The sequence below is a fragment of the Centropristis striata genome, chromosome 2 (genome assembly GCF_030273125.1).
Source record: "Centropristis striata isolate RG_2023a ecotype Rhode Island chromosome 2, C.striata_1.0, whole genome shotgun sequence".
Taxonomy (NCBI): Eukaryota; Metazoa; Chordata; class Actinopteri; order Perciformes; family Serranidae; genus Centropristis; species Centropristis striata.
In genome coordinates, this window is record NC_081518.1 from 8,164,184 (window position 1) to 8,176,823 (window position 12,640).

General features: G+C 38.4%; 9 non-coding genes across 9 annotated transcripts; all 9 read right to left on the reverse strand.

Moving 5' to 3' along the window:
- Window positions 1-2,438: 2,438 nt before the first annotated feature.
- trnai-aau (transfer RNA isoleucine (anticodon AAU)) lies at window positions 2,439-2,512 on the reverse strand. The gene has a single exon. It is a non-coding gene; the product is annotated as a tRNA-Ile (tRNA).
- Window positions 2,513-2,833: 321 nt separating this feature from the next.
- trnar-ucg (transfer RNA arginine (anticodon UCG)) lies at window positions 2,834-2,906 on the reverse strand. The gene has a single exon. It is a non-coding gene; the product is annotated as a tRNA-Arg (tRNA).
- A 213-nt stretch (window positions 2,907-3,119) lies between these two features.
- Window positions 3,120-3,193, reverse strand: trnai-aau (transfer RNA isoleucine (anticodon AAU)). The gene has a single exon. It is a non-coding gene; the product is annotated as a tRNA-Ile (tRNA).
- Window positions 3,194-3,514: 321 nt separating this feature from the next.
- Window positions 3,515-3,587, reverse strand: trnar-ucg (transfer RNA arginine (anticodon UCG)). Its single transcript has one exon. It is a non-coding gene; the product is annotated as a tRNA-Arg (tRNA).
- A 412-nt stretch (window positions 3,588-3,999) lies between these two features.
- Window positions 4,000-4,073, reverse strand: trnai-aau (transfer RNA isoleucine (anticodon AAU)). Its single transcript has one exon. It is a non-coding gene; the product is annotated as a tRNA-Ile (tRNA).
- Window positions 4,074-4,395: 322 nt separating this feature from the next.
- Window positions 4,396-4,468, reverse strand: trnar-ucg (transfer RNA arginine (anticodon UCG)). The gene has a single exon. It is a non-coding gene; the product is annotated as a tRNA-Arg (tRNA).
- Window positions 4,469-4,859: 391 nt separating this feature from the next.
- On the reverse strand, window positions 4,860-4,933 carry trnai-aau (transfer RNA isoleucine (anticodon AAU)). The gene has a single exon. It is a non-coding gene; the product is annotated as a tRNA-Ile (tRNA).
- Window positions 4,934-5,697: 764 nt separating this feature from the next.
- On the reverse strand, window positions 5,698-5,771 carry trnai-aau (transfer RNA isoleucine (anticodon AAU)). The gene has a single exon. It is a non-coding gene; the product is annotated as a tRNA-Ile (tRNA).
- A 228-nt stretch (window positions 5,772-5,999) lies between these two features.
- On the reverse strand, window positions 6,000-6,072 carry trnar-ucg (transfer RNA arginine (anticodon UCG)). Its single transcript has one exon. It is a non-coding gene; the product is annotated as a tRNA-Arg (tRNA).
- Window positions 6,073-12,640: the final 6,568 nt, after the last annotated feature.

Consider the following 12,640-nt stretch of genomic DNA (forward strand, 5'->3'; position numbering starts at 1 on the left):
TGAACATTTTCAAAAGTAATTCCCACTCTGCGTCATTTTAAAAACTGACTTCTTGCATTTTTGTGTTTTTATGGCTCTGTGATTTTAAAATTCGGATCAAATGTCCACTCAATTAACTGATTTGATTTTGGCGGTCAAAGGTCAAGGTCACTGTGACCTCACAAAATGAATTTAAATGTTACACAAATGTCTGAAAGGATAAAATGATGAAGTGATATCTAAAAGGTCAAAGTCCAACTTCACTGTGACACCATAACCAAGAAAAAGAAGGGGAGACATTTGCTCGGACACTGAAATGGTGACAATAATCTTGGTTGTCCACCTTAAAACTGTGGTTATGTGTGCTGAATTTGTACCTTCTTTAGAGCAACATTCATATTTGAAACATTGTCTACTGTCATATGAGTCAGATGTGCAGACATGGATGTAAACTGCTACCTGACAGGGTGATGGAGGCATAAAACCATGACGCGGTAATTCTAGTTTTCTGTTTGCTCTTTCTTTAATCTATAAAATGTGTTTTTATGTGAGTTAAATTATTAGTTACTATATAACAGATTGGACATATACAATTTCTTTTTTATTTAGTAACCAATCTGATAAAGATTGGAAAATTTTAAAATCCAAATTCGTCTGTGGTGAAAATTGAGCCAATGCAACAGCAAAATGCTAATGCAGCAGAAGTATCTCTATATTGTGACTTGTGTGTCTTTATTCATATGAGGGCTGTCCTGCTTTACAACATGTTCCCCTGCAGCACATCTCTTTTCTAAAGACAGCACGGAAGGAGACCGGTGCATGGACGTCATTTTTTTCATCCCATAGAAAGTCAGTGGGGAGAATAATGTCGCAGCCACACAGACACACAAAAGCACACATTAGCCCCAGGGGACCTGTTCACTCTCTGAATGAAGACACTGAAGAAGGGAGGGTCGATGGGACCCATGTGAACTATTCACACACACACACACACACACACACACTCGGGTCCCGGTGGTGGTGATGGGTGGGGGGTGGGTGACACAGAAGGAAAGATGTGAAGATCCTGCATGTACGGCCTATAATCAAATTTTTATAGTAACAACACATTGAAGATTTTGTTACATTTTATATAATTTGGTTTCATTGGAGTGACTGCAGCATGAAGGGACAGTCACGATGAGCGAAGAAACAAAGGACAAAGACAGGAAGAAAATGTTAGGAGGGTCGGCGTAACTCTTAGCTCATCACGACGCACATCCAGCCTCCAGCCCCGCCCTGTCCGATCTGTGTGTGTGTGTGTGTGTGTGTGTGTGTGTGTGTCTTTAGTATCACAATCAGTGCCCCGCCTGAGTCTGAGCCAGAGGATCCATTAGAGCTGATTGAGGAGCACAAGGGTGCAGACATAACCCTGGGAGAAGGTGACGAGAACACACACACACACACTCACACACACACACACACACACACACACACACACACACACACTCAAGACACATAAAGCATATGGAAAGCTAGAGCCTTAAGAGTCACGAGCAGAGAGATCCTCACAATAACGACTATATCTACCATACAAATGCATTTAAACATTCACCAAGACAAACGCGCGCACACACACACACACACACACACAGTCAAGACCCCTACTCACTCACACACACACATGCACACAGAGAGATTTCTAGCATGTATACGCCTAGCCTATATGGAAGGTGTTTTCTTAATGTTAAGGCCACCCTAGAGGGCACTTTATCAGGTTTTATCTACCATGGAAACAGGGGATGTCATGGGGTCAAGAAGCATATATCGTTGATCCAGTGTCACTGGAGCTGTGATGTTGGAGGGTTCCAGCAGACGGCGCTAGAAATAAAGGGCTGCTTTCCACTCAGATACTCATTGAGTGCACTCAGCTGTACAGAAACAAGATGTTCTATGATCTTATGACTTAGAAATAGACACATTTTACTGTGTGTCTTGTGTGCATTAGACCCAATGGCTTCTACTCTTTTTACTTATCCACTTCTGAACATAAAAGTAAAACACTGTTTCATAGGTTGTCGTAACTACGCCAACCTTCAAATATACAAAAATAAACAATGTCAATGTAACATGTAATGTAAACAATGTTTTGGAATGTCAACAAGGTGTGATCACCATGGTATTCCAAATCCTGCCATGTTCACTGAAATCAGTCTGAAAGTTTCCTACACAGACACTGAAACACTAACATTTCTGATCTGAAGTCAGACGCCTTCATTAGGAGATGTGGACGCAGAAAACTAGATTTTTACAATTGGAGAGGAAGCTGAACTTTGCCAAATAGGTCAGTGTATAGATGGCTTGTTAGCTTGTGTGGAGGGAAATTAGCTTAAATGCCAATCAACTCTCTTCACATGTATAAGTAAGCTGGAATAACATCAACCTTCCTCGAGTACTTGGCTGTGTTAACTTCAAGTTTTTGGCCAGTATGGGGATTGAACCCATGACCTTGGCGTTATTAGCACCACGCTCTGAGCATCTGAGCTAACCGGCCTTTTTTTGCAGAGTTTTCTATCAAAATGCTTTCCAGAAATAAACTGAATCCCAAAAATAATTTTTACATGTCAGTAAGATGTGATCACATCCCAACTTTGATCTGGTTAAGGAGGGAAAGCTAAATTGTTTGACTGTTGAATTCACATGTGAACATTAATGGAATTAATGCCAAACTTGACCCAAAGTATTTGTTTCTAGAGCAAAAAAACTCTTTCATCTCAGGTGGTTTCCCCCTAGACAAGTGTAGCTGTAAACATTGAGCTTGAGGTTGTAACAAAGAACCCTCACAACTTGTTTCTTTGACCTAAGCTCTCGTTCCTAACCACGAAGGGACTCGAACCCTCAATCTTCTGATCCGAAGTCAGACGCCTTGTCCATTAGGCCACGTGGTCTCAAACAACATGAATTATACAGTTCAAAAAAGTGAACCAAATGAACAAAAATAAACAAGTTTTTGAATGTCAACAAGGTGTGATCACCATGGTCTTCCAAATCCTGCCATGTTCACTGAAATCAGTCTGAAAGCTTCCAACACAGACACTGAAATGGTAAATTGGAATAACATCAATTTTCCTCAAGATTTGGCAATTTTGCTTCAAGATTTCTGGCCAGTATGGGGATTGAACCCATGACCTTGGCGTTATTAGCACCACGCTCTGACCATCTGAGCTAACCGGCCTGTTTTAGTTGAATTTTCCATCAAAATTCTTTCCAGAAATAAACTGAATCAGTGTACGAACAATAATTTTTAAACGTCAGTAAGATGTGATCACAGCCCAACTTTGACCTGGTTAAGGAGGGAAAGCTAAATTGTTCGACTGTTGAATTCACATGTGAACATTAATGGAATTAGTGCCAAACTTGACCCCAAGTATTTGTTTCTACAGAGCAAAAAAAACTCTTTCATCCCAGGTGGTTTCTTTACACAACTGTTTCTGTATACATCGAGTTGTAACAAAGCACCTTCACACCTTGTTTATTTGATCAAAGCTCTCGTTCCTAACCACGAAGGGACTCGAACCCTCAATCTTCTGATCCGAAGTCAGACGCCTTGTCCATTAGGCCACGTGGTCTCAAATAACATGAATTATACAGTTGAAAAAACTGAACCAATTGTACAAAAATAAACAAGTTTTTAAATGTCAACAAGGTGTGATCGCCATGGTCTTCCAAATCCTGCCATGTTCTTCCAAATCCTGCCATGTTCACTGAAATCAGTCTGAAAGTTTCCTACACAGACACTGAAACACTAACATTTCTGATCTGAAGTCTGATACCTTCAATAGGAGATGTGGATGCAGAAAACTTGATTTTTACAATTGGAGAGGGAGCTGAACTTTGCCAAATAGGTCAGTGTGTAGATGGCTTTTTAGCTTGTGTGGAGGGAAATTAGCTTAAATGCTTCAATGCCAATCCACAATCAAAAGTAAGCAGGAATAATATAAATCTTTCCCCAAGTACTTTGCTGTGTTAACTTCCAGTTTCTGGCCAGTATGGGGATTGAACCCATGACCTTGGCGTTATTAGCACCACGCTCTGACCATCTGAGCTAACCGGCCTGTTTTAGTTGAATTTTCCATCAAAATTCTTTCCAGAAATAAACTGAATCAGTGTACGAAAAATAATTTTTAAATGTCAGTAAGATGTGATCACAGCCCAACTTTGACCTGGTTAAGGAGGGAAAGGTAAATTGTTCGACTGTTGAATTCACATGTGAACATTAATGGAATTAGTGCCAAACTTGACCCCAAGTATTTGTTTCTACAGAGCAAAAAAAACCTCTTTCATCCCAGGTGGTTTCTTTACACAAGTGTTTCTGTATACATCAAGTTGTAACAAAGCACCTTCACACCTTGTTTCTTTGACCTAAGCTCTATTTTCTAACCACGAAGGGACTCGAACCCTCAATCTTCTGATCCGAAGTCAGACGCCTTGTCCATTAGGCCACGTGGTCTCAAATAACATGAATTATACAGTTGAAAAAACTGAACCAATTGTACAAAAATAAACAAGTTTTTGAATGTCAACAAGGTGTGATCGCCATGGTCTTCCAAATCCTGCCATGTTCACTGAAATCGGTCTGAAAGTTTCCTACACAGACACTGAAACACTAACATTTCTGATCTGAAGTCAGTCGCCTTCATTAGGAGATGTGGACGCAGAAAACTTGATTTTTACAATTGGAGAGGAAGCTGAACTTTGCCATGTAGGTCAGTGTGTAGATGGCTTTTTAGCTTGTGTGGAGGGAAATTAGATTGAATGCAAAATTGCCTCACTTCACATGTAATGGTGAACTGGAATAAAATCAATCTTCCTCAAGATTTGGCAATTTTGCTTCAAGTTTCTGGCCAGTATGGGGATTGAACCCATGACCTTGGCGTTATTAGCACCACGCTCTGACCATCTGAGCTAACCGGCCTGTTTTAATTGGATTTTCCATCAAAATTCTTTCCATAAATAAACTGAATCAGTGTACGAAAAATAACTTTTAAATGTCAGTAAGATGTGATCACATCCCAACTTTGACCTGGTTAAGGAGGGAAAGGTAAATTGTTCGACTGTTGAATTCACATGTGAACATTAATGGAATTAGTGCCAAACTTGACCCCAAGTATTTGTTTCTACAGAGCAAAAAAACTTCATCCCAGGTGGTTTCTTTACACAACTGTACCTGTATACATTGTGTTGTAACAAAGAACCTTCACACCTTGTTTCTTTGACCTAAGCTCTCTTTCTAACCACGAAGGGACTCGAACCCTCAATCTTCTGATCCGAAGTCAGACGCCTTGTCCATGCATTATACAGTTCAAAAAAGTGAACCAAATGTACAAAAATAAACAAGTTTTTGAATGTCAACAAGGTGTGATCGCCATGGTCTTCCAAATCCTGCTATGCTCACTGAAATCAGTCTGAAAGTTTCCTACACAGACACTGAAACACTAACATTTCTGATCTGAAGTCTGATACCTTCATTAGGAGATGTGGACGCAGAAAACTTGATTTTTACAATTGGAGAGGAAGCTGAACTTTGCCAAATAGGTCAGTGTGTAGATGGCTTTTTAGCTTGTGTGGAGGGAAATTAGCTTAAATGCTTCAATGCCAATCGGCTCAATTCACAATCAAAAGTAAGCAGGAATAACATTAATCTTCCTCAAGTACTTTGCTGTGTTAACTTCCAGTTTCTGGCCAGTATGGGGATTGAACCCATGACCTTGGCGTTATTAGCACCACGCTCTGACCATCTGAGCTAACCGGCCTCCTTTTGTGAATTTTCCATCAAAATCCTTTCCAGAAATAAACTGAATCCGAACGTACGAAAAATAATTTTTAAATGTCAGTAAGATGTGATCATATCCCAACTTTGACCTGGTTAAGGAGGGAAAGCTAAATTGTTCAATTCACATGTGAACATTAATGGAGTTAATGCCAAACTTGAGCCAGAAAGCACCTTCACACCTTGTTTATTTGATCAAAGCTCTCGTTCCTAACCACGAAGGGACTCGAACCCTCAATCTTCTGATCCGAAGTCAGACGCCTTGTCCATTGGGCCACGTGGTCTCAAATAGCATATATTATACAGTTGAAAAAACTGAATCAAATGTACAAAAATAAAGAGATGTGGTCGCAGAAAACTTGATTTTTACAATTGGAGAGGGAGCTAAACTTTGCCATGTACCAGGAGGTCAGTTTGTAGATGGCTTGTTAGCTTTTGTGGAGAGAAATTAGCTTAAATGAATCGAATGTATAAAAGTAAACAAGTTTTTGAATGTCAACAAGGTGTGATAGCCATGGTATTCCACCTTCTGCCATGTTCACGGAAATCAGTCTGAAAGTTTCCAACACAGACACTGAAACACTGACATTTCCGATCTGAAGTCAGACGCCTTCATTAGGAGATGGTTTAGATCCGTAACACCGGTGCAGATGAAAACCTGCCGAGCTAAATTTTGTCCACAGCCGGACACTGTAGGTGCTGCTTCACAGAGCACACTCCCAGGCAGGGAAACCTCCTTTACAGCTTGGTGTTATGGTACACTTTAAACTGCTTTAAAGGAGACTAACGGTGCCTTAATGTATTTTCAACTGTGTTTTAATTGAGAGTTTATAATGTTTTATCCTCTGGATTGCAAGTTTAAACAGTGGGAGATTAAATTGGCACAGTCAGCAGTGATTATGTAGTGTATGTGAGCTTAATTGCATATAAATGTATGGAGCCTCGCTGTAATTCAGGCATTCACTGGAGTCACATTATAGTCACATACCTCCTCCAATACCATCCATATCTCACAGTAGGTGGTCTGTATAAACAATTGGTGCACATTTAGTAAAAATGCAGCAACACTGAGCTCTGTCCTCCAGCTCCCTAACCTCCTGCTGCATGAGCATTTACTTGCACAAGAAGTGTGAAGTATTTTTTAAAACATATTTAGCATGTTAACCCTCTGGAGTCTCCAAAAGTGGACAAGCAGTAAACAAAGCAGACCAAAAAAAGACACAAAATGACAAAAAAAAAGACACAAAATGACAAAAAAAGACAAAACGAACAAAAAAAGACACAAAATAACAAAAAAAGACACAATGACAGACACAAAATTACCAAAAAAAAACACAAAAAAGACACAAATTACCCAAAAAGACACAAAATGACAGAATGAAGACACGAAAAGACATGAAAAGGATTCAAAAATGGACAAAATAGCCTAAGTCTCCATAGAGTTAATTAAATGCTGTAGGGGGTGTTGTGAGCTCAGGGAGAGTCTGTATCAAACCTTGCAGAGACAAGACTCTGCACAGCTCGAGTATAGTATGAGCACTCAACCTTATGGTGAAGTGGGCTCAAAAAAGATCGAGCACAAGAAGTCAAATGTGTTTTGAAGAAAAAAAGAATAAGGGCGAGTGTTTTTCTGTTGACAGAGAAGAAGAGAGGGTTCCTGCCTCTCGTCTCTGTCGTGGTGTCAGACAGGAGCAGGGAGGGGATCACTGGAGAGGGGCCGATTGAGGGCAGGAGAGGGGAAGACAACACATGGATGATGGGCCCCGTGCTGTAGGGAGCAGGGAGACAGTTTGGAGCAGGTCACACTCCAGCACGCTGCAGAGTGACAGTGTTTGACTGGGTGTCACATCAGGAGGCTGCCTCGTGTCACAGGCAGGAGGTCACATGATTTCTCAGAGTCGTGATACGGCACCACACACACACACACACACACACACACACACTACACATCCATAAAACATGTTCAAAGACACATGGAGAAGAAATACTGAAAAGCAAAAGTCAAAAGAATCCGGAATCCAAATATTTTCAACCTTCCCTGACTTTTATTTGAAGCCCTGCTCAGTTTAGACATTTACAGCTGCTCCCTGAAATAAAACACTTTAAATATTTTTCCTATGTAGGATCTCAGGGTATTAAAAACACACCTACACTAGCAGAATGTAAATATGATGCTGTGTTATATCCTGTTTTTTTTATTTTCACCATCTTTTGAGCAATATAGGTGGAAGCAGGTGGACTGAAAATGGAGACACACATTTGTATTTTAGTTTTTATGCAAAAAAGTAACTTCTAAAAAGAAAATGATATCTAATTATAACCTTCTTTGAACTTAGATTGTTATCTACTAACAATACAAAACATCATTCACCTGTTTAAATCTCAGTCTGAGAGTTGACACTTACACAAAAATAATAGTAAATCTTGATGTCTTCTACAGAAGACCAGTTGTGGTAAATACATAGGTACATTTACAACATATAACAATAAACACAAGAATACCCATTCAATGTTAATGTACATTTTTTGTATCAGTGCACATGCATTAGAAATGTGGGGTGAAAAACGTCCAAATGAAAAATATTTGCCTTGGCTTAACATTATGGGGGCATATTTCAGTGGTAAACATACTTTTGATTCTACTACATTTATGTTAAAACAATAGTTATTACATTCTGTAATATTTTATATAAAACACAAAAGGAAAAACTGCTAATAAACCTATGAACTGTCTCATAGGGGAGCCCAACTAGCTGACATATCTCTTAACCTTCACCCAGTAAGAAACTGCTGGAAAGCTAAACTTTACAACTTCTTTTATCCAATTATCTTCTGACAGACTGTGAGAAAAATGGTGACCTTTAATGGCGCTAACAGACACGAGGTCGAGACGACAGAGGAGGGCCATTAGGTGTCTGTGATGTGCAGAGAAAGAGAGAGCGAGAGAGAGACTTGATCGTTGCTTTTTCATAACAAAGTGGTATATTTTGTGAATCACTAATTCTATAAATAATTTATTGCAAATGATGACCAGCCACCTTGAAGGTGGATCATACAAAAGTTGGGCACAGTGTGGCTCAGTGCTTCAGTAAACATCTCCATTAAAACAACATCCTGCTACTTTATTTATTGTCCACTAGATGTCGCTCTAATCCAAAGATTGAAATGTGTTGGGCAGGAAAGGCTGCGTGATGCATTCAGGTTTCTTCTCTGAAACAGGAACCTGTAGTGTCAGGGAAGCAACAGGTGTGTGTGCTTTCAGCTGCAAAAGTTTGTCATGTTGTTATCACAGCTAATAATCACTATCATATGATTGATGTGCTGAAAAAACAAAGATAAAACCTTTAAAAGTTATTGTATTACATGTATTAACCCTTGTGTGGTGTTTGGGTCTGTGGGACCCGTTTTCATTTTTTATTAAAAGAAAAATGATACAATTAATACAAACACTGGCTGAGTAACAACAATATGAACATTGCACAAATAATAAGTTATAAATGTGACCTAACAAAGGTAAAGGGCAAATATTAACCATATATATTGTTTATACTGCTTGTAATTGGGATAAGGTAAACATCTGTTCAGTATTTTAACATAAAAGTGTTTGATTGTGAGGCATTAAAAGCCACAAAATGCAACGGGTCCATCAGACCCACAAACACTGGCTGAGTAACAACAATATGAACATCACACAAGGGTTAAGACATGACAGGAAGCTGAAGTGTTTTACTTTCATTGTATTTGGATCAAAATGCAACACAATTGCATAAAAATAATGCAAAGAAATTAGTTTTGTGTGTATAATGAGTGTGTTTGTACTCTCAGAGCTTATATATATTTAAAAAATATTCAAGGATTTGGACTGAATAGCCAGATGTTTTATTTCTGCTTGCTCAATATTTTGTGTCTTACACTTGAATTTAGAGTAAAGACTTTACTTTGTTATCAGAATAGCTGAATCTCTGCCAGATTTATTCTATAATCATATATATTTTACACCTATATCAACAGCGAAGCCATTCAGATTGGTTATAATGTTCTGTGTCATTTCTGTAGGCTGCAGGCTGAATTTCTAAACGATTCAGTGTTGTTTTTCCATAACGGATCTTAATCAACATTCTCTCTCTGATGCTTTTTATGCATCAAACAAACTTAATCATCAGAGATAACAGAGCAATTAGTCAGATTATGAGTGATAACGTCCTCCTCAGCAGAATCGGCAGCGTGTGGACTGAAATGTGAATAGAGCCGACACTGCACTTCAGGCTGGATCAAAGAGCTCTTTGGTGTTAAGCTGAATCGATCTCGGGGTTAAGACTTGTGTGGATTTGAGGAAAAGTCTTTTCAAGGGATTGTGGAGACACCACATACCAGTCAGACCAGCTTTATTTAACCTTTTTAAAGTAGAGGTTTTTTTGTACATTATGTGTTCTGACCTTTGAGTGTTCAGGCGTTTGCACACAAAGACTACAGGCGCACTTATACCAGCTCCCTTCTCAGTTGTACAGGAAACTTCTTTTCATGCATTTAATCTCGGAAACAAAGGATTGACTCCGAGGCCGAGGCCATGTCTTCAAACTCTGTTGTATGAAAACAGAATTTGAGCCTTCCTGTCGAACACAATGTAGTGTTCAAATTTCCAACTCAGACGAAGGAGAAGTGAGGCTGAGTTTGATTTCTGGCAGACCCAGAAAGAAAAGAAAATGCTTCACTGCAAATATGACAAATAACGCAACGCCCCCACTGAACTTATTCATGCAGCTAAATTGCTTGATTCCCTAAATAAAACCGAAGCCAACCCACATTTTACTGTAACAAGGCTTTGTGGATCACAATGCAAAACAGCACACAAATCATGCATCAAATAAGTTACATCAAGCATTTATAGTGCATTGCAAAGTCCTATAAAAGCAGCCATAGCACATTATACATAGTACAGTTAACAAGACATCTCACCTCAAAGTCCATTTACTGGCTGCACTGGAGCTTTTGATCATATCACACTGTCTTCCTGCAGATTTTATCTTTTTTGAGCACAATTTGTAAGCCAAGCTGGCCAAAAAGTCCTTGAAGAGCTCAGAAAAAAGTTACAATTCCACGATAACTGAGCAGACTGCTACTGATGAGGATCATGTGATATGACTGAATGTTACAGATCTAGTGCTAAATTAATATGAGGGGAATCTGCTGTTTCCATGGTCAATAATGAACTCACAATGAACATAATCTCATCTGTTTATAATAAAACGTATATGACTTATATGTTATATGAGTCCGGTGATGATTTTCTGTTAACATCATGTTTTATTTATAAACAATGAATGGAGAGTTGTTATGGTTGGCTTAATAACCTCATAATAATAATGGATCAGGATCAGGAAAATCATCTGAACGGATCACGCTGTTTGTTTCTGCAGCCTAAGGGAATACGTGAACATCTTGACCTTTTTTTTTTTTGCTGTTAGGCACTGCTCTGTAGAAAGACACAAACATCCTGTTAGTGATATAAACACATCCTTACTTGACATGTCATAAAGGTATACAGCAGGCAATAAATACATTCAACACCCGTTATGGTTACATAAAGCTCCACAATGTTCACATATCTTTACCATGTGTCATAAAATTTAGTTAAGTAACTATAAGTAATAGTATAACTTAACTTAATCTGATATGTGTAATATGAAAACGTATAGCAGGTCTTATAATGCACTATGCAGGCTTCATTACAGGAAGTGCTGCCTCTTAGGAAAAAGTCCTGAATTGATAATAATACTGAAGTAGAAATACAAAGTTAAAAAAAAAAGTACTCCTGGTGCCTTATTACTAGTGTGTAGTTAACATTTTTAATGTTTATGTCAATGTATATTTACAGTTGAGCTACTTTTGGGAGTTGAAATTTTAAAAATGCATGCAACTTTATAAGTTATGCATATGTTTTGCATGTAAAATCTTAATCCGTAAGTTAACTAGAGATGTAGTCGGTACAAAGCAGGTCAACAGTGTGTCCCACGTAAATGTAGTGAAGAATGATAAGGTAGCATACAAATCAAGCAGCCTACTCAAGCAAAGTAAACACAAAGCAAGTACCTCTAAATTGCACTTTAATCTTGTTTGTTTAATCATCACAAAAGCGAAATGTAAAAATAACAAGCGGTTCTAAGCGTTAGAGGTGCTGGTAGGTGTTGCTACCTTTGATTACTTCAGCTACAGTTGCATAATGCATTCACTAAAAAAATATTTGACAGTTATCCCAGAAAATAAAATACTGAGAAAATCTTCATGGGAAAAACCAATCTGCTCTTAAAAAGAATTATATGATTATTTTTTTCTGAATTCACAGATGATTATATAATTTATTCAGAAAAACAAGAGCATATGTTTCCCATGAATTTCTTTCTTGGACTACTGAGACAATCACCTCATTATTGTAGAAAAGGAGAGCAGATTACAGCATTCAATTATAAGCTACATTAACCTTAGGGTATGAATGAATAATATCAAACTTCTCATCTAACTCTTGGCAAGATGATGTTGGTACAGTGGCCTCATTGAGTAAATGTTTATTATGCTTATTTATCAGGTTTGTGCATGAATGAGGACAAGATATTTCCCCGTTTTAACCCTCTGAAATCTTGGGCTATTATGTCCATTAAAAAAAATCTGTTAAAAAATCTTTACCATGACATGTTGGTATCAGTTATCAGTTTTTTCAGTGCAACATCACCTATATGTCCTGATAATTCATTTTTAACTTTAACTTTCTTGATCAAAACTTTGAACCCAAAGGAAACAAAAGAAAAAACTAGGACTGCGCGCAGTACTGAACGGGCCCTCGCAGTACACGCGTGT